General features: G+C 47.8%; 1 protein-coding gene across 2 annotated transcripts in view; it reads right to left on the bottom strand.

Moving 5' to 3' along the window:
* Positions 1 to 24,848, bottom strand: part of KAZN (kazrin, periplakin interacting protein) — a 274,010-nt gene that overhangs the window by 114,873 nt on the left and 134,289 nt on the right. The window lies entirely within an intron of this gene.

Raw genomic sequence — 24,848 nt, 5'->3', positions numbered from 1 at the left:
GCCTCCCCCCCCCCCAAAAAAAAAACCCTTCAGGATCCCTGGCCTATCTGGCCTGGAGGAAAATGGCTTCCTGACCCCAAAGTGGCGATCAGCATTTCCCTGGGCATGTAAGAAAGGGCCATGAGAGCCAAGCACTGATGCGACCCTTCCTGCCCTCCCTCTCATGATCTGCCTAAGTTCACAGAATCAGCATTGCTGACTGATGGCCGTCTAGCCCCTACTTAAAAACCTCCAAAGAAGGAGAGCCCACCACCTCCCGGAGTTTAGCTGGAAGCTCTTTTGATTTGATTTCAACCTGTTGCTTCTGGTCCGACCTTCTGGAGCAATAGATCTCGGAAACTAAGTTGGTTTGGTACTTGGAAGGGAGACCACCAAGGAAGACTCTGCAGAGGAAGGCAATTGCAAACCACCTCTGCTTAATTGCTGGCCTTGAAAAACCCACTAGGGGTCGCTATGAGTCGGCTGTGACTTGACAGCCCTTGACACCCACATGAAAAGAGTCGTCACCGCTCACGGTGCACCCACTCACCTGTTTTGCTCCGCGACTGTCTCAGGCAAAACAGGCTTTGCAGGTTTCTGAAGCACTAGAAAACCCTCCGAACCCTGCCTGTCCAGACCTCGTAGTGCACAGCACCTGTACTGATTCGCGTGTTCGCTTTGCGTTCGTCCCTGTTTCCTGAGCCCCGTCCTTGGTAAATCCTTGGGGACAGTTCTTGGTAAGTCCTTGGGGAAGGGCCGTAGCTCAGTGGTAGAGCCTCTGCTTGGCACGCAGAAGGTCCCAGGTTCAATCCCCGGCATCTCCAGTTAAAGGGACTAGGCAAGTAGGCGATGTGAAAGACCTCAGCCTGAGACCCTGGAGAGCCATGGAGAGCCATGGCTCAGTAGTAGAGCATCTGCTTGGCACACAGATGGTCCCATCCTCAATCCCCAGCATCTCCTCTTCAAAGGAGCTAGGCAAGTAGGTGATGTGAAAGACTTCTGCCTGAGACCTTGGAGAGCTGCTGACGGTCTGAGTAGACGATACTGACTTCAATGGACCAAGGGTCTGATTCAGTATAAGGCAGCTTCAAGTGTTCATGAGTTCAAATCCTGGCTTTGCCCTTTGAGGATCAAGGTTCAGCTGCTTCCTACAGGGCCTCTAGAAGAAAAATCTCAGAGAGGAGAGCACACTGGCCTCTCGGGCGCATCGATGTGCATAAACACCAAGGGCGCCATGTGCCGCACCCCCCCATTACAAGGCCTGCAGTGCTCGGCAACACCGTGCACTATTGAGAACTCTGCCACAGCAGTCCTGCTTCCTCTTAATAGCCATAAAAAATCTCTGCTGATACCCGCACACAGGGAAGCCACAAAGCACGGACACGTAAGCAATGCTGTTCTCATGCTCCAGAGAGCATTATGTCCCCAAAGGTCAAAGCACATCCTTGTTGAATTTTCATGCAAATTACACTCCCGACTTGTGAGGTCCTTTCTAGGTAACAGCCATGAAATTGGCATAGCTCGAAAGGGGTGGGGGGGAGGCGAATTACTCGCTGTCTACGGAGGAAAAGGCCTTTCTGGCTAAAGAAGCACCATGCTGGGCACGTGGCGAGCGAGGGCAGATGACGGCACCGCATTAAGGCAGCGCAGCCACGGCCGGCAAAGCCTGCCTCGGCGTCAGCTTCGTGACAAGCGAGAGGCAGCCGCCGATTAAGGGACGTGCTGTTCCTAGCCCAGGCTCAATCGCCGCGCCTGGTTTCGCTGCGTTTCCGCCAGCACTTCGTTGGACCTTGGAAACGATTCCCAGCAAAAACAACTCTGGCACAAAGCGAGTGGGGAAATTAAGACACGGAGGGCCGCAGCTGAGGACAAATATATCTGCTTCCAAACCTCATTTCCCGGATATTGCCAATCCAGCAAATTTGGGGGTGGAGGGAGAACTTCTGGCAGCTATAAACACGCTTTTTCCTGAATTATGATTGAAAGGTTGATTCTTAAAGGTTAAGAAGAAGGTAGTCCCCTGTGCAAACACCAAGTCAATACTGACCTATGGGGAGACATCACACGCCTGGTCAAATGCAATCAAAATATTGGTCACGTAGGCCAGCCCTGACCTAGATAGCCCAGGCTAGACTGATCTCGCCAGATCTCAGAAGCTAAGCAGGGTCGGCCCTGGCAGGAAGAAGAAGAAGAGTTGGTTTTTATATGCCAACTTCCTCTACATTTTAAGGAGAATCAAACTGGCTTACGATCTCCTTCCCTTCCCCTCCCCACAGCAGACACCTTGTGAGGTAGGTGAGGTTGAGAATGTTCGGAGAGAACTGTGACTGGCCCAAGGTCACCCAGCAGGCTTGTGAAGAAGAAGAGTTGGTTTTTATATGCTGATTTTCTCTGCCTTTTAAGGAGAATCGAAGCCGCTTACAATCGCCTTCCCTTCCTCTCCCCACAACAGAAACCTTGTGAGGTAGGTGGGGCTGAGTTTGGAGAGAGCTGTGACTAGCCCAAGGTCACCCATCTGGCCTCATGTGTAGGAGCAGGGAAGCAAATCCAGTTCACCAGATTAGCTTCCACCGCTCATGTGGAGGAGCGGGGGATCAATCCCGGTTTTCCAGATCAGACTCCACCGCTCCAAACCACCGCTCTCAACCACTACACCATGCTGGCAGCTTTGGAGGGTGGGTCTGCTAACGTCTCTCCCCAAATCCTGCCCCCTAGGTTCCAACCCCCCCAAAAAAAACTCCAGGAATTTCCCAAGCGGGAGTTGGCAACCTTGTCTGGGAGCATATAAACTCCTTTTTATATCCTTTTATAAGCTCCTTTTATAATCCATTTAATAAACTCCTTTTATAATCATACACTGATGACAGTTCTTTTTTTGCCAGAGCACCGCAGGATCTCTTAAAGAGGGTCCCACCCCACCCTAGATCTCCGATCGCTCAGGAGTTTGGCACCTCTGCCAGTAAGCCCTCGGTCACGGCCGGCAGCTTTTGTGCGCCGGGAAATAAGAAGCCCGACGCCCGCGTCTGAACAAAAGGATCGCTTTGCGTTATCGCAGCGGGGATCCTATTGCATCCCTATCACCTGAGCTGATAGGATTATTCGGCTGTTGTTGTGTACGCGTCATAATTCAATAACGGAGCATCCATTGCCCTGGGGATGGATAATACCCAAAGATTATTGTGCAGGATTAGTGTTAGCCTGTTATGAATCATACATTCAGGTTGTCCAAACAACAGTGAACAAGGCAGTGAGAAATGGATGCTCTTTGAGCGGCTGTTCCGAAAGATGCTGCGCTCAGGGCTAGTGTCAGAGGGCTGGCCCCAAAAGGCAGCAGCCAAGGGGCCATGGCCAACCCCCATAGCGAGCGAGTAGTAGCAGCTGTCCCCAATCCACCCCTGCAATTTGCAAGCTTGCCTCCCCTATTATAAAACATTTCCTCTCTAAAATTTTACTTTATTTATCCCATCTGTCTTCCTGATGTGGACCCAAAGCGGTTTACACTATTTTCTCCTGCATTTTATGCAGAGGAGGAGATAGGAACGAGTCGCCAAGAATGTCATGCTGAAAGAAGACAAACTATCCGAACACCTGTTATTCCAAAATTTCATGCATAATAACCATTTTCCCAACCAGTCCCAACTTCTGAGATCAGGGATCCCCAACACGGTGCCAGTGAGTGCCCATCGACACCTTACCTGGCACCTGCCATGTGTTTTCAGAAAGTGGGTGGGGTCAAGTGGGGCTCTCGCCCAGAAGGGCTTTTGATTGCCAGCGTGGTGTAGTGGTTAAGAACAGTGGTTTGGAGCGGTCAACTCTGATCTGGAGAACCAGATTTGATTCTCCGCTCCCCCACATGAGCGGCGGAGGCTAATCTGGTGAACCGGGTTGGTTTCCCCGTTCCTACACATGGAGCTAGCTGGGTGACCTTGAGCTAGACACAGCTCTCTCAGCCCCACCTACCTCACAGGATGTCTGTTGTGGGGAGGGGAAGGGAAGGCGATTGTAACCCAGTTTGATTCTTCCTTAAGTGGTAGAGAAAGTCAGCATTAAAAACCAACTCCTCCTCCTTCTTCTGCCACTGAAAACCCAGTTGGCTATGCAGATAAAAATAACATTGCTCAGGTGGCAGCTGCCACTACCACAGTGGCAGCTTTACCTTTATCTTTTTAAAAATTTTTCTTAAACTCCGATGAACTTATTGGACGGAACTTTCTTAAAAGACCAGTATCCTAAACCTTCAATACGTGACTGGAGAGAGAAACTATGGATGTATATGAGGATTGCCAAATTAACAGAATTTCTACATGGAAAAGATATGGAAGAATTCAAAAAAATTTGGGCAAAGGCCGTCACATATTGGGATAAACCGGCAAAAATGGATTTGACTACTTTAGTTAGTGAGTTATAGAAACAAGTTTCATTACTTTTCTATTTTACTGTTAATAATGTAACTGTTAAAACTGTTTAAACACTTCTTCGGAAGTCTGGTGATGGGTCACTTTTTAAGGTGGGTGGAGGGTCAAAAGGGTATTTTTGTTTTTTGAACTTTATAACTTTGTAACTATGAATGTATTAACTAGAGCATACAATTGATACTCTTTTGTATTTTCTTTTGTATTTTCTTTTTATTATTGTATTTGTTTGTTTTGTTTTATGTTTTTTTAAATATATATATAGATATAGATATAGATATATAAAAAGACCAGTATCCTTTTTTTCTGTACTCCCACAGGGATGCTAAGGACAGTCCTTTCCCTCTCCCACACGTTTGGCAACTCCCTGAGAATCCAATCTCTGTCCCTTTTTGCTCGAGATCAGTTGGCAACCTTGGGAGCAAAGGGGAACCGTTGAGCGTGGGGTGCGATTGTGAGGAAACTGCTGTTCCAGCCGCAGAGATGCTGACCAGTGTGATTAAAAAGAACGACCCAAGGGGTATGGGAAAAAACAAGCTTCGGAAAGCGGCAGGCCGCTTGACAAGCGACGAGCAATTTCCAGATCTCGCAGCGGGGGAATTGAGAGCGGCACATCAAAACAGTGAGCTGAGAAAATCACGGGGTTTCTGCTTCTAATGACTGCAGAATTACTCTACAGTCAAGACGGAGAAGCCAAGAGAGAGGTGACGGGCTGGCAGAGGAAAGCGGTGGAGTCGCATTGCGAGAACACCGAAGCTTGAGAGGGAGGAGGCACTGATCCCCCCCCCATCAAATAATGTCTCTGGCTCCTATTCCCACTTTCATCCGCTAGAAATGTAGGGTTTTGTTTTTGGTGGTGGTGTTTTTTGCTTTAGGTGCTGCTCTTCTTCTGAGCTGCCACTTCCCGCAAACCTCAACGAAATCTGAAAAATTACGACGTGTTTTGGAAACTCGCCGTATCTTTGCGTGCGGACATTTCAGACTGCGGCAGGTTTAGAAGAAGAAGAATTGGTTTTTTATATGCCGACTTTCTCTACCTTTTGAAGAGAATCAGACTGGCTTACAGTCACCTTCCCTTCCTCTTCCCACAACAGGCGGGTGGGGCTGAGAGAACTGTGACTAGCCCAAGGTCACCCAGAATAGATCCCGAGACCAGACGGCTGGACACTGAACTCAGCTGGCCCTTCTGAAGCAAAACTGTCCTGCTTTCAATTTGTCGAACCGAGAAGACCCACTGTTGAAGGGGTCATGTGTTTGCTTTCGGGGGGCTGTAAAATTGGAAATACAGCTGCGGTTCTTTTTAAAAAAACGGTAGAGACCAATTTCCCTTCCTTTGAGTCTCTTTCCCGTCCCAATGTATTAGTTCACAGTGGGTAGCTGTGTTAGTCTGTCTGCAGTAGTAGAAAAAGCAAGAAGTGAGTAGTAGCAGAAAAGGGCAAGAAGACCTGAAGAAGTGAGCTGTGGCTCACGAAAGCTCATACCCTGCCAGAAAATGTTTTTGTTAGTCTTTAAGGTGCTACTGGACTCTTGCTCTTTTCTACCAATGTATTAGTGTAATTCAAATTATAAGGTTCTCTGGAAGTCAGAATTAAGCTATTTCCACATTACGTAAAGTCAGGGAGGGGGGAATGAAAAACCTTTACACGTTCCTTTCTTCTATAATCACCAGGTTTGTCTGAGGATAATCACCCAGTGCGTTTTCTGCCCGCCTTTCTCAGCCTTCGTCTGCTCATCCTCCGCTTCCCTGGTTGCTGCAGAGTGGTTTCTGATCTGGCCAGACAGCACACAGAGTCACTATGACTTCCCCATTAGGAAACCCCATTAGGAACAGGCTTCCTCGGGAGGTGGAAAGCTCTTCTTCCCTGGAGGTTTTTAAGAGGTTATATGGCCATCTGTCATCAATGCTGATTCTGTGACCTTAGGCAGATGATGAGAGGGAGGGCATCTTGGCCATCTTCTGGTCACTAGGGGTGTGGAGAAGGGAGGTAGTTGTAAATTTCCTGCATTGTGCAGGGGGTTGGACTTGATGGCCCTGGTGGTCCCTTCCAACTCTATGATTCTATGAAACTGCTGGGAGGATGGGAGAGGTGGGCAGAGATGTGCAGGAATCGTGTCGCGCAACCCCCACGCTGTTATTTCCAGCGGGAAATCCAGAATTGATGTCATCACATTGTGGGATGCTCTAGGATTTCCCAGAAACTCTACGGTAAAAACCACAGAAGTTGTGGTGGATTCCTAGAGTGCCGTGCAACATGGTGACATGGCCAGAAGCATGGTTTTTGAGCCAGAAATGACACTGCACAATGCTGTTCCCGACCACCACCACCATTTCCCCCCTGCCACCCAATATGTAGGAGCCCCGTGGCGCAGAGTGATAAGCTGCAGTACTGCAGTCAAAAGCTCTGCTCACGACCTGAGTTCGATCCCGACAGAAGTCGGTTTCAGGTAGCCGGCTCGAGGTTGACTCAGCCTTCCATCCTTCCGAGGTTGGTCAAATGAGTACCCAGCTTGCTGGGGGTAAAGGGAAGATGACTGGGGAAGGCACTGGCAAACCACCCCGTAAACAAAGTCTGCCTAGGAGACGTCGGGATGTGACGTCACCCTATGGGTCAGGAATGACCCTGTGCTTGCACAGGGGACCTTTACCTTTTTTTTTTTACCCAATATGTGCCAATGACAACTCTATTTCCCATACAGAAGAAAGAAGAAGAAGAGTTGGTTTTTATATGCCGACTTTCTCTACTTTTTAAGGAGAATCAAACTGGCTTACAATCTCTTTCCCTTCCTCTCCCCACAACAGACACCCTGTGAGGTAGATGGGGCCGAGAGAGTCCTAAGAGAACTGTGACTAGCCCAAGGTCACCCAGCTGGCTTCATGTGTAGGAGTAGGGAAACCTACCCGGTTCACCAGATCAGAGTCTGCCGCTCGTGGAGGAGTGGGGAACAAAATCCGGTTCTCCTGATTAGAGTCTACCGCTCTTAACCACTACACCACGCTGGCTCTCTGACACGTTCTCCAGGGGAACTGATCTTGGTTGTTTGGAGATCAGCTACAATAGCAGGAGATCTCCATGTGTCACCTGGAGGTTGTCAACCCTACTCATTCCCTTCAACGTTAGTTAGTGTTAAGAACTAGGGACCCGAGGCCTCTATTAGATATGGGACAGAACGACAGGTAGGATCCCGATGTGGAAAGAGTAGGTTGTACTAATTCAAGGTGCAGGTAGGGAACACCTGGTTTGAATCTCTTATTTCAGAATATAATTATCAAGGGTGGGGAAAGAGGCTGCTAGGCAGAAGACTGCCTAATATTTTTTTTAAATTTTACTAACAGGGACTGTGGTCAAAGCAGAAACAATCAGATGTCACATTTTGCAGGGAGTTGAGTATTAAGTGGTTCAGAAAACCCCCAATTATTCTCCCTCCTCCCCAGAATATCTGTCCTGGTTGACAGGATTTCTTTAACCGCCAGAAGACCATTCCACGACCCATGGCTTTTAATTAACACCAGTCAAAAATGAGTCCAAAGCCTAGACTTCACAGATTCCCCCCCCCCCGCTTCAATCCACCCAGACTGGTAATTTGACGGAGAAGCCAAACTAACTGAGAAGCAGACTAGAGCGAGAAGAAGACAGCCAGAAGACAACCGCCTTCAAATTCTGGCCTCACTCATGAACAGGGTTGCCAACCTCTAGGTAGTAACTAAGCAGACTATGGCTATATATAACTCTATGATAAGTGTATTTGAATGATCCACAAAGGCTACAAGGCCAATGTTACATGAAAATTACACTGGCACTACAAAAAGTACGAAAAGTACAGTCACATTCATTCAAAAAATACAATCTTCTTTGAAGGACGGTGCACAGTGACGATGCCTAGGGAGACGATCGTTTCACAGTTCTTCATCAGTCCCGTTCCTGTACCAATAAACATATCTTACAATATTGTGCAATAAATATCTAAACTTCTATATTAACAATATTATCAAATCATGCTTATTTCAAGTTGTTACTTACAGTCATCATATTTGCACACTTATTCCTTAATTTTAGCCTCAGTAGCTCCAATACTGTCTCCAATGATGATTAATCTTCTTATTAAGTATAACAGCAACCACACACAATTTTTTAGTTCCAATATTTCCACAATGGATATCCATTCATAGGCTGCACCAACAGATTCACCTTCCCCCCCCCCCCCCCAGTGCTTCAGTGAGGGAAGTGTCACAATCCAGCATTGGTTGTAGGTCCTTAATAATACGTTGGACTGGTTTTAGTTGGACTGGTTTTAGCTGAAGCACTGGGGGGGTGTCCCTTTCTTGCTTACAGACAGCCGGTTAACCTAAAACAACTTCTCACCCATGATGATAAACTACTTAACAGGAACATGGACACTGGCACCAAGGCCTGCAACAAACCAAGGTGCCAACTTTGCCCTCATATAGAGTCTAGGAACATCATCTCTGGACCCACCAGTGTCAGCCATACTATCTCAGGTTCATACTCCTGCTCATCTTCTAATGTGATTTATGCCATCACATGCCAGCAATGCCCTTCCACAATCTACATTGGACAAACAGGTCAGTCTCTTAGACAAAGATTAAATGGACATAAGTCTGACATCAGAAACCACAATATTCAAAAACCAGTGGGAGAACATTTCAACCTTCCAGGGCATTCTGTTGCAGATTTAAGAGTAGCAGTTCTCTTACAAAGGAATTTCAAAGGGAGATTGGAAAGAGAAACTGCTGAATTACAGTTGATATTCAAACTAAAGACAATGCATTTACCTGGGCTGAATAAAGACCCTGCATTCATGGCTCATGACCAATGCTGATTTCTCCACTCCCATCTCTCCCCTGGACATCACAGACTCTTCTGCATACCACACCTAATCCCATCACGCCTGCTATTCACATGTACATACTGTTAATATTTACATGCTAAGGCTTGTCTGAATTCACTCTCCTCTACTTAAAGACAGATGGATTCACATTCTAGCTGTATCTGAAGAAGTGAGCTGTGGCTCACGAAAGCTCATCCCCTGCCAGAAAATATTTTTGTTAGTCTTTAAGGTGCTACTGGACTCTTGCTCTTAAGTGGTAGAGAAAGTCAGCATATAAAAACCAACTCTCCTTTTTTTTCTTCTTCAACTGTGAGGATCAAATGGAGGAGCGGAGAATGATGTGAGCCTCTTTGGGCCCCATTGCGGCGAAAGGTGGGGTATAACTTAAGTAAATAAAATCCAGAGAGACAAGGGAGTGTAGGAATGGAATTCGTTCCACCTGGGGAAATAATGACAAGGAAAACTAGCACGTGCGTTCAGTTGATTGGTAGAGCAAGGACTCATCCAGAGTGGCAAACAGCAACCTCCTTTGCGCCTGGGCACTCTGGGCTCATAACCTCTTTCGCGTAACACATCGGCAATTATCTCGTGGTCCCCTTCTATCCTAGGCTGCCCACCAGCTTGGGAATTACTGCTTTAAATCACAGAACTGCAGCTGACAGTCTAGTTGTCTGCTGTGTCAGGATCTATCTTTTATTCATGCTGTATGGAAAAAAAAGCAGCACATCTTTCATGGTTTTAGCTGTTCCCCCCCCTCCCCAAAGCCATGCCCAGTGGTAAAAAATGACAGCAGGGAGGTTTGCCATCAATCTCCTAGTAAATCATAGCGCGGAATCTGAGGCCCTGCAATTTCAACAATCACTTCGCCAATTACTTTAGAAACCCCAATCTGCTTTGGAAAATGACAAGATGCGCATCGGGGTGCGCGGCCCATGCGTCAAACTGACCCAGGTTAACTTGGCACTACATTAGACCATCGAGAGCCCCACGGGATCAAACTTAAAAGTCAGCCGGTCTATCCAGATGCCCCAGAAGGCCACCAAGGAGGGGCAAAATGTCCCCTGTTGTTGCCCACCCACCAGCAGGCATTTAGAGATACACTGCTTCTGAACATGGAGGTTCCATTTAGTCACCATGGCTCACAGCCGTTGATGGCCCTCTCCTCCATGAATTTGCCTAGTCCCCTTCTAAAGCCACCTAAGCTTGTGTCTGCCACAAAAGAGTTCTACATGTTAGCTATGCATTGTGTGAACGAGTACTGATTTTTCTCCATCCTTAATCTCTGTGTGTGTGTGTGTTAAGTGCCATCAAGTCGCTTCCAACTCATGGCGACCCTATGAATGAAAGTCCTCCAGAATATCCTATCTTTGACAGCCTTGCTCAGATCTGGCAAATTGAGGGCTGTGGCTTCCTTTATTGAGTCCATCCACCTCTTGTTGGGTCTTCCTCTTTTCCTGCTGCCCTCAACTTTTCCTAGCATGACTGTCTTCTCCAACGACTCTCGTCTTCTCATAATGTGACCAAAATACGATAGCCTCAGTTTAGTCATTTTAGCTTCTAGGGTCAGTTCAGGCTTGATTTGATCTATAACCCACTGATTTGTTTTTTTGGCAGTCCATGGTATCCGTAACACTCTCCCTCTAACACCACATTTCAAAGGAATCTCTTTTCTTCCTATCAGCTTTCTTCACTGTCCAGCTTTTCACACCCATCCTGAATCTCCTGCCCATCAACTTCACTATGTGACCTTGAGTTCTATAAGCCTGGAAAGGAGACAACTGAGAGGTGATATGATAACTATCCTCAAGTACTTGAAGGGCTGTGGCTCAGTGATAGAGCATCTGCTTGGCATGCAGAAGGTCCCAGGCAAGATTGACTTTGCTGGACCAAGGGTCTGATTCAGTAGAAGGCAGTTTCATGTGTTCGTTCATGTCTTCACCATCCTACAGGCAACTGACTTTGATGGACCCAGGGTCTGATTCAGTATAAGAAATTGTGAATTTCCTGCATTGTGCAGGGGGTTGGACTTGATGGTCCCTTCCAACTCTATGATTCTATGTGTCCATGTACCCCTCTGCAATTTGCCTAAAGAGTTGTGGCCTCAGAGTGATTCATGGAGGGATAAATCTGGCACAGCCTTCAGACCATAACGCCAGTGATTAACACCCCAGGCAAAAGCTGAACCAGTGACCTGTGGTAGAGCGCCTCCCATTACGGCCCTCCTGAGCCGTCCACTCCCTTGCTTAATTTCCTGCCAAACCCATTGCCCTCTTTGCTTAATCTTCCAAGTTCCCTTCCAACAGTCCCCCAATTACAACTTTTCCACCCTAGGCCCCACTTCAAGCGCCTCAATTAGCAATCGCCTTTTCGATGCGCAAAAGGGTGTGTGTGTCTTCTGCCCCAGTTCCCTCCTTTCCATATTCACAGGAGCACCATAATCTTCCATCGGAATTCAACTCCCACCTCCCGCACGGAAAGCTGTGACGACTCCCAAGCTTCCAGCATGTCAAGCGTGTAAATACGCTCTGAGAAAGGCAGAGCGGGAAAGAGAAAGACCCATGGGGAGAATGCTACACCTTTCTGCCATCCAAGGAGAATAAACAGACTACCCACTGTGAGCATCAACAGCCACCAGCCTAAAAAGGCAAAGGTAAAGGTCCCCTGTGCAAGCAACGGGGTCATTCCTGACCCATGGGGTGACACCACATCCAGACGTTTACTAGGCAGACTGTGTTTACAGGGTGGTTTGCCAGTGCCTTCCCCAGTCATCTTCCCTTTACCCCCAGCGAGCTGAGTACTCATTTTACTGACCTTGGAAGGGTATAAATCTAAGTCACCCTTGAGCCAGCTACCTGAAACCGACTTCCGTAGGGATCGAACTCAGGTCGTGAGCGGAGCTTTGACTGCAATACTGCAGCTTACAACTCTGCGCCACGGGGCTCCTCAGCCACCAGCCTAGACGAGCAGAAAGACTGCCCTCCCCCCCATCCTGCCCCACGGTTGTTCAACGCCGGATATTCACCAGACAGAAACATTTTCTCAGTTGCACCGTATGTTAAATTTTCTTCCTTCTGAGCAATGCCTGAAAAACCTCCCTTCAGCGCATCGATTTACACCTACCGCACACAGATCCGTCCACTAAGGCGTCTGCAGTTGCTTCATTCAGCCACTGGCCTATTCCAGTCATGACAGGCTATTAAAAAAGCCGCGTGCCGTATCCATTCCAACGCAAAGCAAACAGTCCCCTAAAGGACGAGTCTATGAGAACAAATTTGCTCATGTCAATTTGAAAGTGTGTCATGGAAATACAAGAGAATAGGTTTAAGTGTCATGGATCTCTGCCCCCCCAACCTCATACCTGCATAGAACCATTGGAACCGCAGTTCCAAGAACGTACACACCACACACCAAGAATTCAAGTACTCCAAGTACTTGAAGGGCTGTCATAGAGAGGATGGTGCCGAGTGGTTTTCTGTTGCCCCAGAAAGTCAGACCAGAACCAACGGGTTGAAATTAAATCAAAAGAGTTTCCGTCCAGACATCAGGAAGAGTTTTCTAACAGTTAGAGCGGTTCCTCAGTGGAACAGGCTTCCTCAGGACGTGGTGAGCTCTCCTTCTCTGGAGGTTTTTAAGCAGAGGTTAGATGGCCATCTGTCAGAAATGCTGATTCTATGACCTTAGGCAGATCATGAGAGGGAGGGCATCTTTGCCATCTTCTGGGCATGGAGTAGGGGTCGCTGGGGATGGGGGGGGAGGCAGTTGTGAATGTCCTGCATTGTGCAGGGGGTTGGACTAGATGACCCTGGTGGTCCCTTCCAACTCTATGATTCTATAATTTGTATCAGCTTACTGAACAACAGCACCCAAAGTTGTCTTGCAGTTAAAGAGGGCTGACACTGGTCTCAGGTGCAGGGACGACTGGCCATTAATTTAACATGGAATTGTTCTAGATTCAGCTGGTAGGTAAAGGGCAGGGTCCCAAATGATGTGTGTGTAAAGTGTCGTCAACTCGCAGCTGACTTATGGAGACCCCTTATGGGGTTTTCAAGGCAAGAGACGAATAGGGATGGTTTGCCATTACCTTCCTCTGCATAGCGACCCTGGTATTCCTTGGTGGTCTCCTATGCAAATACTAACCAGGGCTGACCCTGCTTAGCTTCTGAGATCTGATGAGATCGGGCCGGCCTGGGCCATCCAGGTCAGGGCGGGGACATGATAGAGGTTTACAGAATTATGCACGGGGTGGAGAGAGTTGACAAAGAACTTTTTCTCCCTCTCCCCAAATACTAGAACTCAGGGTCATCCGACGAAGCTGATGGGTAGGAGATTCGGAACCGGACAAAAGGAAATACTGCTTTATGCAGCGAGTGATTAAGATGTGGAATTTGCTGCCAGACGATGGAGCGATGGCCAGAGCGATAGACAGCTTTAAAAGGGGATTGGACAGATTCATGGAGACCAGGCTTATCAGTGGCAATTGAGCCTTGGTGACTAAAGGGAACTTCCAAGTTCAGAGGCAGTCAACCACTGAATATCAGTGCCAGGAGGCGACATCATGGGAAGGCCTCAGCCTCCAAGCCCTGCTGTTGGACCTCCAGGGGAAGAAGAAGAAGAGTTGGTTTTTAGATACCGACTTCCTTCACCACTTAAGGCAGACTCAAACCGGCTTACAATCACCTTCCCCTCCCCTCCCCACAACAGACACCCTGTGAGGTAGGTGGGGCTGAGAGAGTTCGGAGAGAACTGTGACTGGCCCAAGGTCACCCAGCTGGCTTCATGTGTAGGAGTGGGGAAACCAACCTGGTTCACCGGATTAGCGTCCGCCAATCATGTGGAGGAGTGGGGAATCGAACCTGGCTCTCCAGATCAGAGCCCACTGCTCCAAACCACCGCGCTTCACCACTGCACCATGCTGGCTCTCATGCTGGGGGAACTGGTTGGCCACACCACGAGACAGGATTCTGGACCAAATGGACCACTGGTCCGATCCAGCAGGGCTCTTCTGATGTTCTTAATAACAGGCCTCTCCGCTGGGACGCTGACAAGCCAGGCGGGACAGCGACAGCTCTCCCCTGCTGCTGTTCCCCCAGCCGCTGGCATTCAAAGATACACTGCCCCCAGACACGGAAGTTCCACTTAGCAAATCTGACTAGTTGCAGAGGAGAGACCCATCTTTCATGCGCCAGTTGCAAAACTGCTGTCCTCATTTATGACAGCGGAAGCAGCCAAGACTCCCCCCTCCCCGTCATGTTCTTTTGAAGCTTCTAGACTCTGAAATGAAGTTTGGGAAAGCGCCATGTTGCGATTTGCTATAACCCCCCCCCCCCGCCGCCGCCATTCAGTTCTATTGGCAATCAGCCTACAGCTTCCCACTGACTGGACAAACTCCCCCTGCCCCTCCCCAAGCAGAACAGAGCTGGCATGATTACAATCAACTCCTTTTTATTCCCTTATAAATGCACAATCATGGCAAATCGGTGCTGAGGCTCCCCGGAAGCCAAAGGAACATGCCCATCTGCGTGCGCTGCTAAAGAAAGCCACGGGCGGTGCGGGAGATCAAAAAAAGATTTCTCATTTCTAAGCAGAGGTCCTGAAAATATGCACCGGTCCCCGAGGTGGCATCTGTGGTTTGGGCATGGAAATGTTACCAAGTTTAGAATCTCTTTTGCCATGCCCCCCACTGTCACTGAACATGGAGGCTCCATTGATCCACCATGGCTCCTAGGATATGCCTCAGCTCCTTTAAAAACCGTCGAAGCCAATTCCCCCGCCCCACATCCAACGGCAATGAGTTTTATTGCACTCACACAGCATAGCATTTTATTGCATTCACACATGGGAGGGGCCATGGCTCAGTGGTAGAGCATCTGCTTGGCATGCAGAAGGTCCCAGGTTCAATCCCCGGCATCTCCAGTTAAAGGGACTAGGCAAGTAGATGATGTGAAAGACCTCCGCCTGAGACCCTGGAGAGCCTCTGCCAGTCTGAGTAGGCAAGATTGACTTTGCTGGACCAAGGGTCTGATTCAGTAGAAGGCAGTTTCATGTGTTCGTTCATGTCTTCACCATCCTACAGGCAACTGCAAAGGAAAAGCACTGCGGGTACAGAGGAGAGCGACGAGGATGACGGGGGCCTGGAGACCAAGCCCTGTGAGGAAAGGCTGAGGGAGTTGGGAATGTTCAGTCTGGAGAAAAGGAGATTCAGGGGCGACTCGCTTGCTCTCTTGAAGCATTTGAAGGACTGTCACTTAGAGGAGGGCAGGCAGCTGTTCCCGTTGGCAGCAGAAGAGAGGACTCACAATAATGGGTTTAAATTGTGGGAGGAAAGGTATCGGCTCGATATTAGGAAACATATATTTTTTTTACAGTAAGAGTTGTTCGACAGTGGAATCAGCTACCTAGGGACGTGGTGAGCTCCCCCTCCCTGGCAGTCTTTAAGCAGAGGCTGGACAAACACTTGTCAGGGATGCTCTAGGCTGATCCTGCATTAAGCAGGGGCCTGTATGGCCCCTTCCAGCTCTATGATTTTATGATAAGCTCCCCTGATAGGATAGGACCCTACCCCGCATAGTGCGCATACAAGCGAACGAGGAACTCCCACAGCTGCGGCAGAGGCAGTTCCCTGTTGTGAACACCGATGCCTCGGCCTTCCTATCCCAAAGATTTTACCTGCTTACTGTAAAAATTTAACTGTCCCCAAATATAGAATACTTTTCATCGAGGCTGGATTAAATGTACTATCATAGGGAGCGTTAGCTGGCAGGTTTTCAGGTATCCCTTTTTCTGAACGATTCTGCGATTGTAAATCAGGGAATTTAGATGCTGTTTGGCTTTTTTTTTTAAATCGATTGTAAAAAGTACAATCTTTCCAGAGATAAATGGATTATGGTATACATTCAGAGGTAGGGGCCTGCTCTAAAGCAAGAGACAGTGGCAAAGTTTTTGGCTGCTACTGATCCAAACGTCACCCTCGCCGTTTTGATTCTCCTTAAACATGTGGAGAAAGTCGTCATATAAAAACCAACTCTTCTTCTTCTTCCCGCAATGTGCATGCCAAGAGAGCCAGAAAACATGGTACTCTTGCTCCCTGCGCATGCGCATTAGCAGAATGTCCATTTGAGAAGCAGCCCCCCCAAAGGCTGTTCTACAGAATCTCACGTACAAACAGCTTGAGGGTCACGGAGTGTTTCACGCCGTAAAAAAGATACGTAAATGCGGTGTGTTAGCATGTTCAAGCCCCATGTCTCTTGCTTGAAATACTAATTTTATAATGTCATTAATATGCACCGTTTTTAATTTTCCACCTTTCATTAACTGTAATCTTTTCTAATTTCTGAAGCCTTTTTTTGGGTCTTAGATGTAGGTATATTTTCGCTTCCTGTCATTAGGAAGAAAGATCAATAAAACCATTATTAAAAAATGAATATGCATGCAATCAAACGAAAACTCCTTTTTAAAGTTACAGCGGAAGTTCAAAGTTCTGGGTATTTTTAACAAGTCATTAAGAGGTCCTTGGTTATTAACTGAAAATTAATATATTTTACCTGACCCATTGGAAATTCAGTGAATTGCAGTTTTTCTCTGGAACCTAATGAAATCCCAGCTCCTGAACAAGTGTTAATTAAAAAGGACTTCTGCTAGATGTTCCCTCTAGATCAAAGGATTGCTCCGGTCTCAAGCCCGATTGAAATTCGTTGCCAGGTGGGCAGAAGACTGTCTCTTTTAAACTGGATTGTTCACTGGGCCACGCCCAATATGCACACACCACTGAGAAGTGCTTGGGAAGGGTAGTGTCGGATAGCAGAGACCCAGGTTCAAATCCCTGCTGGACAACAAAGGTCAATGAATGACCGCTGTCGTGGGACGGGTGCCGACACCCCTGTTCCCAACTTCAATACCACCACCCGACCGCTGTCTCCAAGGCAACACCCCTCTCTAGGGTTGCCAACCTCCAGGTACTAGCCAGAGATCTCCTGCTATTAAAACTTGATTGCCACCAAAGCCTGGATTCAAACAATAAGATATTGGCTCAAATTATATTTTCAAACTGAGCCAGGTTCCCTTTTATATTTCTTGAAAAGTGAACTTCATTATTTCTCATGGGACATATTGATTAGATCTAGACTCTGCCAAATTGGAATTGATTTAGATAATCTTGCTCTGGCCAATGAATCTTACATCTTTAAAAGAATCAAGCAACGTCTCCTTGATGTAGAATTGCAGAATTTTAACCCAGCTCTTCCCCCCATCTGCTCTCTGGCGGCCCTAGGCCTTAATAATGGATCGGGTAAAATGGCTAGTTATCTAGATAACCTAGAGATACCTTCTCAACGCCACGCTTTTCTATTAGCTAGGGTTAATGCATTCCCATCTAGGATGCTCTTAGGCCGATACCTCCAGATCCCTAGACATGAACGCCTATGCACATGTGGTTTAAACTTGTTAGATACAATTGACCACATCCTTTTAGATTGCCCCTTCTATGTGACTCTGCGGGATATACTGCTATCTACTTTGCTCCAGTACAAGACATACAGGAGTAATGAAGTGAAATGCAAATTTCTTTTGAGTGACCATGTTCCTAAAATTACAGCTACCGTGGCTGAATTTCTTACAGGAGTTCTTAAAGAACAAGAAAAGTTTTATTAACCCGACTTGTAACTTATATGTATTGCCCTTTGGAGGTATATTGTTTTTTTTTTCTATCTCTGTCTTTTGGTATGCCAATAAAGGTTAATGAAATGAAATGAAATGAAATATTAAAACTGATCTCCAGCTGATAGAGATCAATTCCCCTGGAGAAAATGGCTGCTTGGAAATTGGGCTCTATGTCATTGAAGTCCCTCCCCTCCCCAAACCCTCCCCTCCTCAGGCTCCGACACAAACATCTCCCACCGGTGGCGAAATGGACCTGGCAACCCGACTCCGTCTCCCTCCACAGGCGCATAAACCCCGGCTGAGGAGGATGCGTGGGCCATGCCTGCGGCCCAGCTGATGGGCGGAAGACAGACGCCACCACCCCAGCTGCAACGCCTGCCGCCAAACAGCTGATCGTCGGGTGGGCTCGGGCAGGGCGGGGAAGACTTCCACGGAACCTGTGCAGCTTAACAGGTACTGGGCAGGAAAAGCAGGCGGGCCAGCCTGCAGGGCCCTTTGTAGGCTTGGGGGAGGAGTCTGGGGGCGGGGCTGGGGCAGGATCTCCCGGTCAGCTCCCTATATAAGGCAGAGAGGAGTGGAGGCCAGGGAGGAGAGCCACAGGTTGCACCCTGGAGTCCACCGAGGGAGAGGACAGCTCAGACTCTCCCTCGGAGTGGTCTGAGGCCGAGGAAACCCCTCTCGTCAAGTCCTCGGGAGTGCCGCCGGGCGGAACCCCAAGTAACGCAGAGCCGACGATTGACAACCGCCTAATCTACCTTACAGTAGCACAGAATCATAGTTGGAAGGTACCACCAGGGTCATCTAGTCCAACCCCCTGCACAATGCAGGACATTCACAACTACCTCCCCCCCACACCCCCAGTGACCAGAATATGGCCAAGATGCCTTCCCTCTCATGATCTGCCTAAGGTCATAGAATCAGCATTGCTGACAGATGGCCATCTAGCCTCTGCTTACAAACCTCCAGGGATGGAGAGCTGACCACCTCCCGAGGAAGCCTGTTCCACTGAGGAACCCTTCTGTTAGAAAACTGTTCCTAATGTCTAGACGGAAACTCTTTTGATTTAATTTCAACCCATTGGTTCTGGTCCGACCTTCTGGGGCAGTTGGTGTAAGGAAAAGAATAGCATCACCCCAACCCCTTGCCAGGATACAAATGCAACGAACAGAGGGGCCGCTCTGTAGATCCTCAAGGGGTTCATATCACATGCCGAGGCGAGGCGATTGTGGAACTCCCTGCCATTCAATGCTAAGGGTTACTACTTTTCCTTAAAAAATTATTATTATTATTTAGCGTACGAAATCACAGTTCTTGAAGACCCATGACGAATACTTTCTAGTTTCGTTTTAAAAGCTGAAGAGATCCTGCGGCAGCTTTACATTACCAAGGGTGGCTTAATTTAAACAGGTTATAAAGTCCCCACTGTTTTCTGACTGCTGGCTTTTATTACAGCGTCTAAATTTTTTAAATGAGAAATAAATTGATGGAGGCGCAGCACCATGAAGAAAGCAAGGCCTCATCATTTCTGAGGTGTCGCATCAAAGCTCATATATATATCATCAAAGCTCATATATATATATATGAGAAAATATATATATTTTCAGTAACAACAAAAATCATCCGAAGAGGGGGAAAATAATAATATTACCTTTCGGCAGGAATCAGCAGAGAGAACAGCTGAATGCAACTGATTCCACTTGGAAAATTTTGAAATTGAATATTCGCTTGTTATTTTCTGATTGATCAAATACGTGTTGAAGATGCACTGGGCAGTTGGAAAAACGGCAGCGATAGACTTGCTCGAAAATGCCGTATCTGTGAAAACGCAATATCTGCATCCCGCAATAAAACGAGGTGTGCCTGTATTGAGAAAGTGCAATTAAATTAAGCTGGTTAAAGGTAAAAGTAGTCCCCTGTGCAAGCACCAGGTCATTACTGACCCATGGGGTGACGTCGCATCCCGACGTTTACTAGGCAGACTATGTTTACAGGGTGGTTTGCCATTGCCTTCCCCAGTTGTCTACACTTTACCCCAAGCAAGCTGGATACTCATTTTACTGACCTTGGAAGGGTGGAAGGCTGAGTAAAACTTGAGCTGGCTACCTGAAACCGACTTCCGTCGGGATCGAACTCAGGTTGTGAGCAGAGCTTTTGACTGCAGTACTGAAGCTTACCAGCTGGGGTGGGACATAAATGAAGTAAATAAATTGCATTTGCAAAACCCACTCCAGATCTGACTCCACACCTCAGTACAAAGAGGGTTAGACCAGGTTGTCCAGTTTGCCACGGTTATGCCATGCCATCGGCCAACGTTTCCCATGCTTTAAACAAATGTGTTAATTGCTTTAGCGCTGTAACACTATAGCAAATTTTTAAGGCCTTCAAAAAGTCCTCCAGAAGCACGGCAGGGGAAATGTACATATGTATAATATACACAATGCATGCATTTATGGCTCTGAAAAAATATGTACACTGTGATCAGGGGAAAGGAAAAATAGAAAACGGGATACAATAGAGGCTGGCAATTTGATTTGTTTAAGGGAGAAGGAAAATCAAAACGAGTTTCTTCCGAGTGATATCTGAGATGGTCCCCAACCTGAACATTACAGATTTGGCTTCTCTTTGAGCTCGGCATGACCATTCTTCACTGCTGACGTAAATCCCATTCGACAGTAAAAGAGGCAGGAGAGATGCTTAGCGCGTGACCTAAAAATGACTCCCTATCGGGCATCTTTGAGGGGCCGGGGCTAGTTTAAGCTACCAGCCAGGCAGACACCATCTGCCGGGCGAAACCTCAGAGGGGCCTTCTGGCTCCATTTATGAAGAAGGATGAGCCTTGGTCACTGAATTCCTGCCTGTTTTTTATTTTTCATTCCTCCATGAGATGCCAAGCGCTTGCCAGGCAGAGAGGAAATGCATAGCCAGAAGCCTTGGGTGGAAGCAAGAGGCCCAGGATGGAGGAATCATCTTCCGGTGGTTTAACCAAGGCAGTGTAAAACCTAGGCAGTGTAGCTCTTAGCCTGATCAGAATGGAGATCCAGATTCAAATCCCTGCTCCGCCATGAATGCTTAAGACCTTGCCAATGAGCAATAAAGGTTATTGTATTATAACAGCTCTGCCATGAAGCTGAGTGAACCAGATGCTCTCGGGGTTGCCAACCTCCAGGTGGTACCTGAAGATCTCCCGCTATTACAATTAATCTCCAGGTGACAGAGATCGGTTCCCCTGGAGAAAATGGCAGTTTGGAAGGTGGACTCTGGCATTATTCCCCACTGAAGTCCCTTCCGTCCCCAAACCTCGCCCTCCTCAGGCTCCACCCCCTCAAATCTCCAGGTATTTCCCAACCGGGAGCTGGCAAACCTCACAGCATTGTTGTGAAGATAAAAAGTAAGAGGGATTCTTGCACAGGGAGAGGGTTAAAACACGATGAGCGGTGGACTCTAATCTGGAGAACTAGGTTTGATTTGCCACTCTTCCACATGAGTGGAGGACTCTACTCTGGTGAACCGGCTTGGTTTCCCCACTCCCCTATATGAAGCCAACTGGGTGACCTTGGGCCAGTCACAGTTCTCTCTGAACTCTCTCAGCCTCACCTACCTCACAAGGTGCCTGATGTGGGGAGAGGAAGGTGATTTTATGTCGATTTGATTCTCCTTAAAAGGTATATAAAAGCCAACTCTTCTTCTTCTAGGAGGCCCCATAGCATTACCCACCAAAGTGGTAATTTTATTGCATTTAGGTGCCCTTTATAATATGAGGCCCTAAACTGTCACTTATTTAGCTTGTGTATAAATCCAGCTACGTCCTTTGTACATTGCTCTGAACTCCTAGGAGAAAGGACGAGATAAAAATGTGATTGATGGAAGGGATCACCTAAAGCTTCAGGGCTTGGAAGGCCATTATCCTCTTTCCCAGTAGGCAAAGGACGAGATCTGGGGAAAGTGCCCTTGAATAAATCGGCTTACCAACCTGCAGAGGGGGGCTTTAAACCCCAGCAGGTGGGGAATGGGGTCAACAGCTTGCATATATCTGAAGAGGTTAGAGACTATAGCGCTGGCCACAGAGGATTGGAGCATCTTTCTATTGTGTGGGTATCAACTAACGCAAGACTTTCTGGCTATTTGGTTGGAGAAAGCTGGTGAAGTCCTAGCTGGGCCTACTAGAGCTGCGTTGATGGGCCCTTTTTTCAAAGGAAATTTTGTAGCTGCACCACGGTATGAAGAAGAAGGGTTGGTTTCTATACCCTGCTTTTTCTCTACCTTTAAGGGGTCTCCAAGCGGCTTACAATCACCTTCCCTTCCCCTCCCCACAACAGACACCTTGTGAGGTAGGTGGGGCTGAGAGAGCTCGGAGAGAACTGTGATTGGCCCAGGGTCACCCAGCTGGCTTCATGTGGAGGAGTGGGGAAACCAACCCGGTTCACCAGATTAGAGTCTGCTGCTCATGTGGAGGAGTGGGGGAATCAAACCTGGTTCATCAGATTAGAGTCCACCGCTCTTAACCCCTACACCATGCTGGAGATTATTTGTTTATGTGGCATGTGCCGCTACAGCACACGGGCAATAGCTATCTCTGTCCTTTGGTCACGTGCCTTTGGTATGCAGAAGAACGCTGCCACTGAACATGGAGGTTCCATTAAGCGACAGTAGTTTGGATTTCTCTGTGAATTTTTCTAACCCTTTCTTTTTAAGCTGTCTAGCTAATGGCCATCACCACATCTTGTGGCGGGGAATTCCACAGGTTTCCGCAGGCCTATTGGCTCACAGCCAGGCTCTTCCGATTTAGGGCGAAGAAGGCTCCCTTAATTGCTTCCCTCCCAAATCGATACCGACAATTCTTTGTCGCACATATTTTTGGTCGGAACCTCGGGTCCCTTAGAGGCACAAATTCTGCCTTTTCAGCTGCTTCCGCTGCAAAGTAGACTCCACCAATCTCATAAATCATCCTGAGGAAGTCAGGGTTTTTTTGCAGTTTAGAAACAGCCACTGCAGCAGACCAAGAAAAACTTTACTCCAAGCAACGCTGCATTACATTATATCTATACGGCCTGATGAAGAAAAACACAAAAAGGGCACAAATACGTTTTCTTCCAAACAAAACCAAAACCAAGAACATACTTATTACTTGTTTATTTGCTAGATTTATACCTTCCTTTTGTCCCCTACGAGGATCCAAAGCGGCTTGCATTGCTCTGTTCCATTTTATCCTTTTAACAACCCGGTGAGGTACATTTGGCTGAGAGTGTGTAACTGGCCCTAGATCACCCAGTGAGGTTTGTGGAACTCCCTGCCCCAGAATGTGGGGATGGCTGCCAATTTGGAAGGCTTTAAGAGGGGAGTGGATGTGTTCATGGAGGAGAGGGCTATCCATGGCTACTAGTCAACATGGATACTAGTCAGGATGCATACCTATTCTCTCCAGGATCAGAGGAGCATGCCTATGATATCAGGTGCTGTGGAACACAGGAAGGACAATGCTGCTGCAGTGGTCTTGTTTGTGGGCTTCCTAGAGGCACCTGGTTGGCCACTGTGTGAACTGACTGCTGGACTTGATGGGCTCTGGTCTGATCCAGCAGGGCTTTTCCTATGGCTGCCAACTTGGAAGGCTTTAAGAGGGGACATGTTCATGGAGGAGAGGGCTAGCCATGGCTACTAGTCAAAATGGATCCTAGTCATGATGCATGCCTATTATCTCCAGGATCAGAGGAGCATGCCTATTATATTAGGTGCTGTGGAACACAGGCAGGATAACACTGCTGCAGTCGTCTTGTTTGTGGGCTTCCTAGAGGCACCTGGTTGGCCACTGTGTGAACTGACTGCTGGACTTGATGGGCTCTGGTCTGATCCAGCATGGCTCTTACGACTGCCAATTTGGAAGGCTTGAAGAGGGGAGTGGACATGTTCATGGAGGAGAGGGGTATTCATGGCTACTAGTAAAAATGGATACTAGTCATGATGCATGCCTATTCTCTCCAGGATCAGAGGATAATGCGGAATGTATTAGGTGTTTGGAACACAGGCAGGGGGATGGTGCTGCTGCAGTTGCCTTGTTTGTGGGCTTCCTAGAGGCACCTGGGTGGCCACTGTGGGAACAGACTGCTAGACTTGACGGGCCTTGGTCAGATCCAGCAGGGCTTTTCTTATGTTCTTACGTTTCTTATGGTCTTGTTTGCAAGGTTTCCTGGAGCCCTCTGTCCAGCTCTGAGCTTTGATAAGTGTCCAGGGGTTCAATATTTTTAAAGGTAGAATGTTGAAGGGTAACCGAAATCAACAAGGCAATAAGATGGCACGAAGTCAAAATAGCAGGCTGGGAAGGGAAACTCGGTGTGTGTGTGATTTCCCCCCTCTCTACTGCTTCTTTGAGAAAGCTCGTAAATTATCGAGCTGACTCCGAACAGAGCAGCCAGGAGTTTGCCCATCACCAGCCACCGTACTCTCTGCAACGTCTCGGTTCAGCCAACGTCTCCATCTCCCGCCGCACCCCTTGGCGAGTCCCTTTTCGTCGCAATAACCCACAAACAGATGGCATTATTTCCCAACGCCCAACTTTTCCGAGCGATGCCAGGTCTGAGTTTTAATAAAGGGGCCCTGGGCGAATAAGGGAACGCGAGGAACATTAGCCCCAAACGCAGACGTCTCTCTCTTAATTACTTTACAGTGCATTTCTTCCTCGCCCATTAGTCTTCCCCACGTCCATACGGCGGCGGTACTGTGAACTGTTTATCAATGCTAAAGACGCGGCCCTCTCGGGGACCATTCACTCAACAGGGCTGCCAGCAAAATTGTTACGAAATTAATTTAGCCTACAGCAACGTGTCAAAAAGTAAAAAGGGGAGGGGGAGAGAGAGAGAAGGAAAAGAGAAGGGAAGCGAACAGAACAAAAGCCAAGATTCGGCTCCAGCGAGAACCGGCTCGATGGAATGGGGAATGTCAAGACCTGGGTAATGACGAGGA

This window comes from Euleptes europaea, chromosome 19 (genome assembly GCF_029931775.1).
Source record: "Euleptes europaea isolate rEulEur1 chromosome 19, rEulEur1.hap1, whole genome shotgun sequence".
NCBI classification, from domain to species: Eukaryota; Metazoa; Chordata; class Lepidosauria; order Squamata; family Sphaerodactylidae; genus Euleptes; species Euleptes europaea.
Note: the sequence above shows the minus strand (reverse complement) of the source record. Positions and strands in the feature narration are given on the sequence as shown.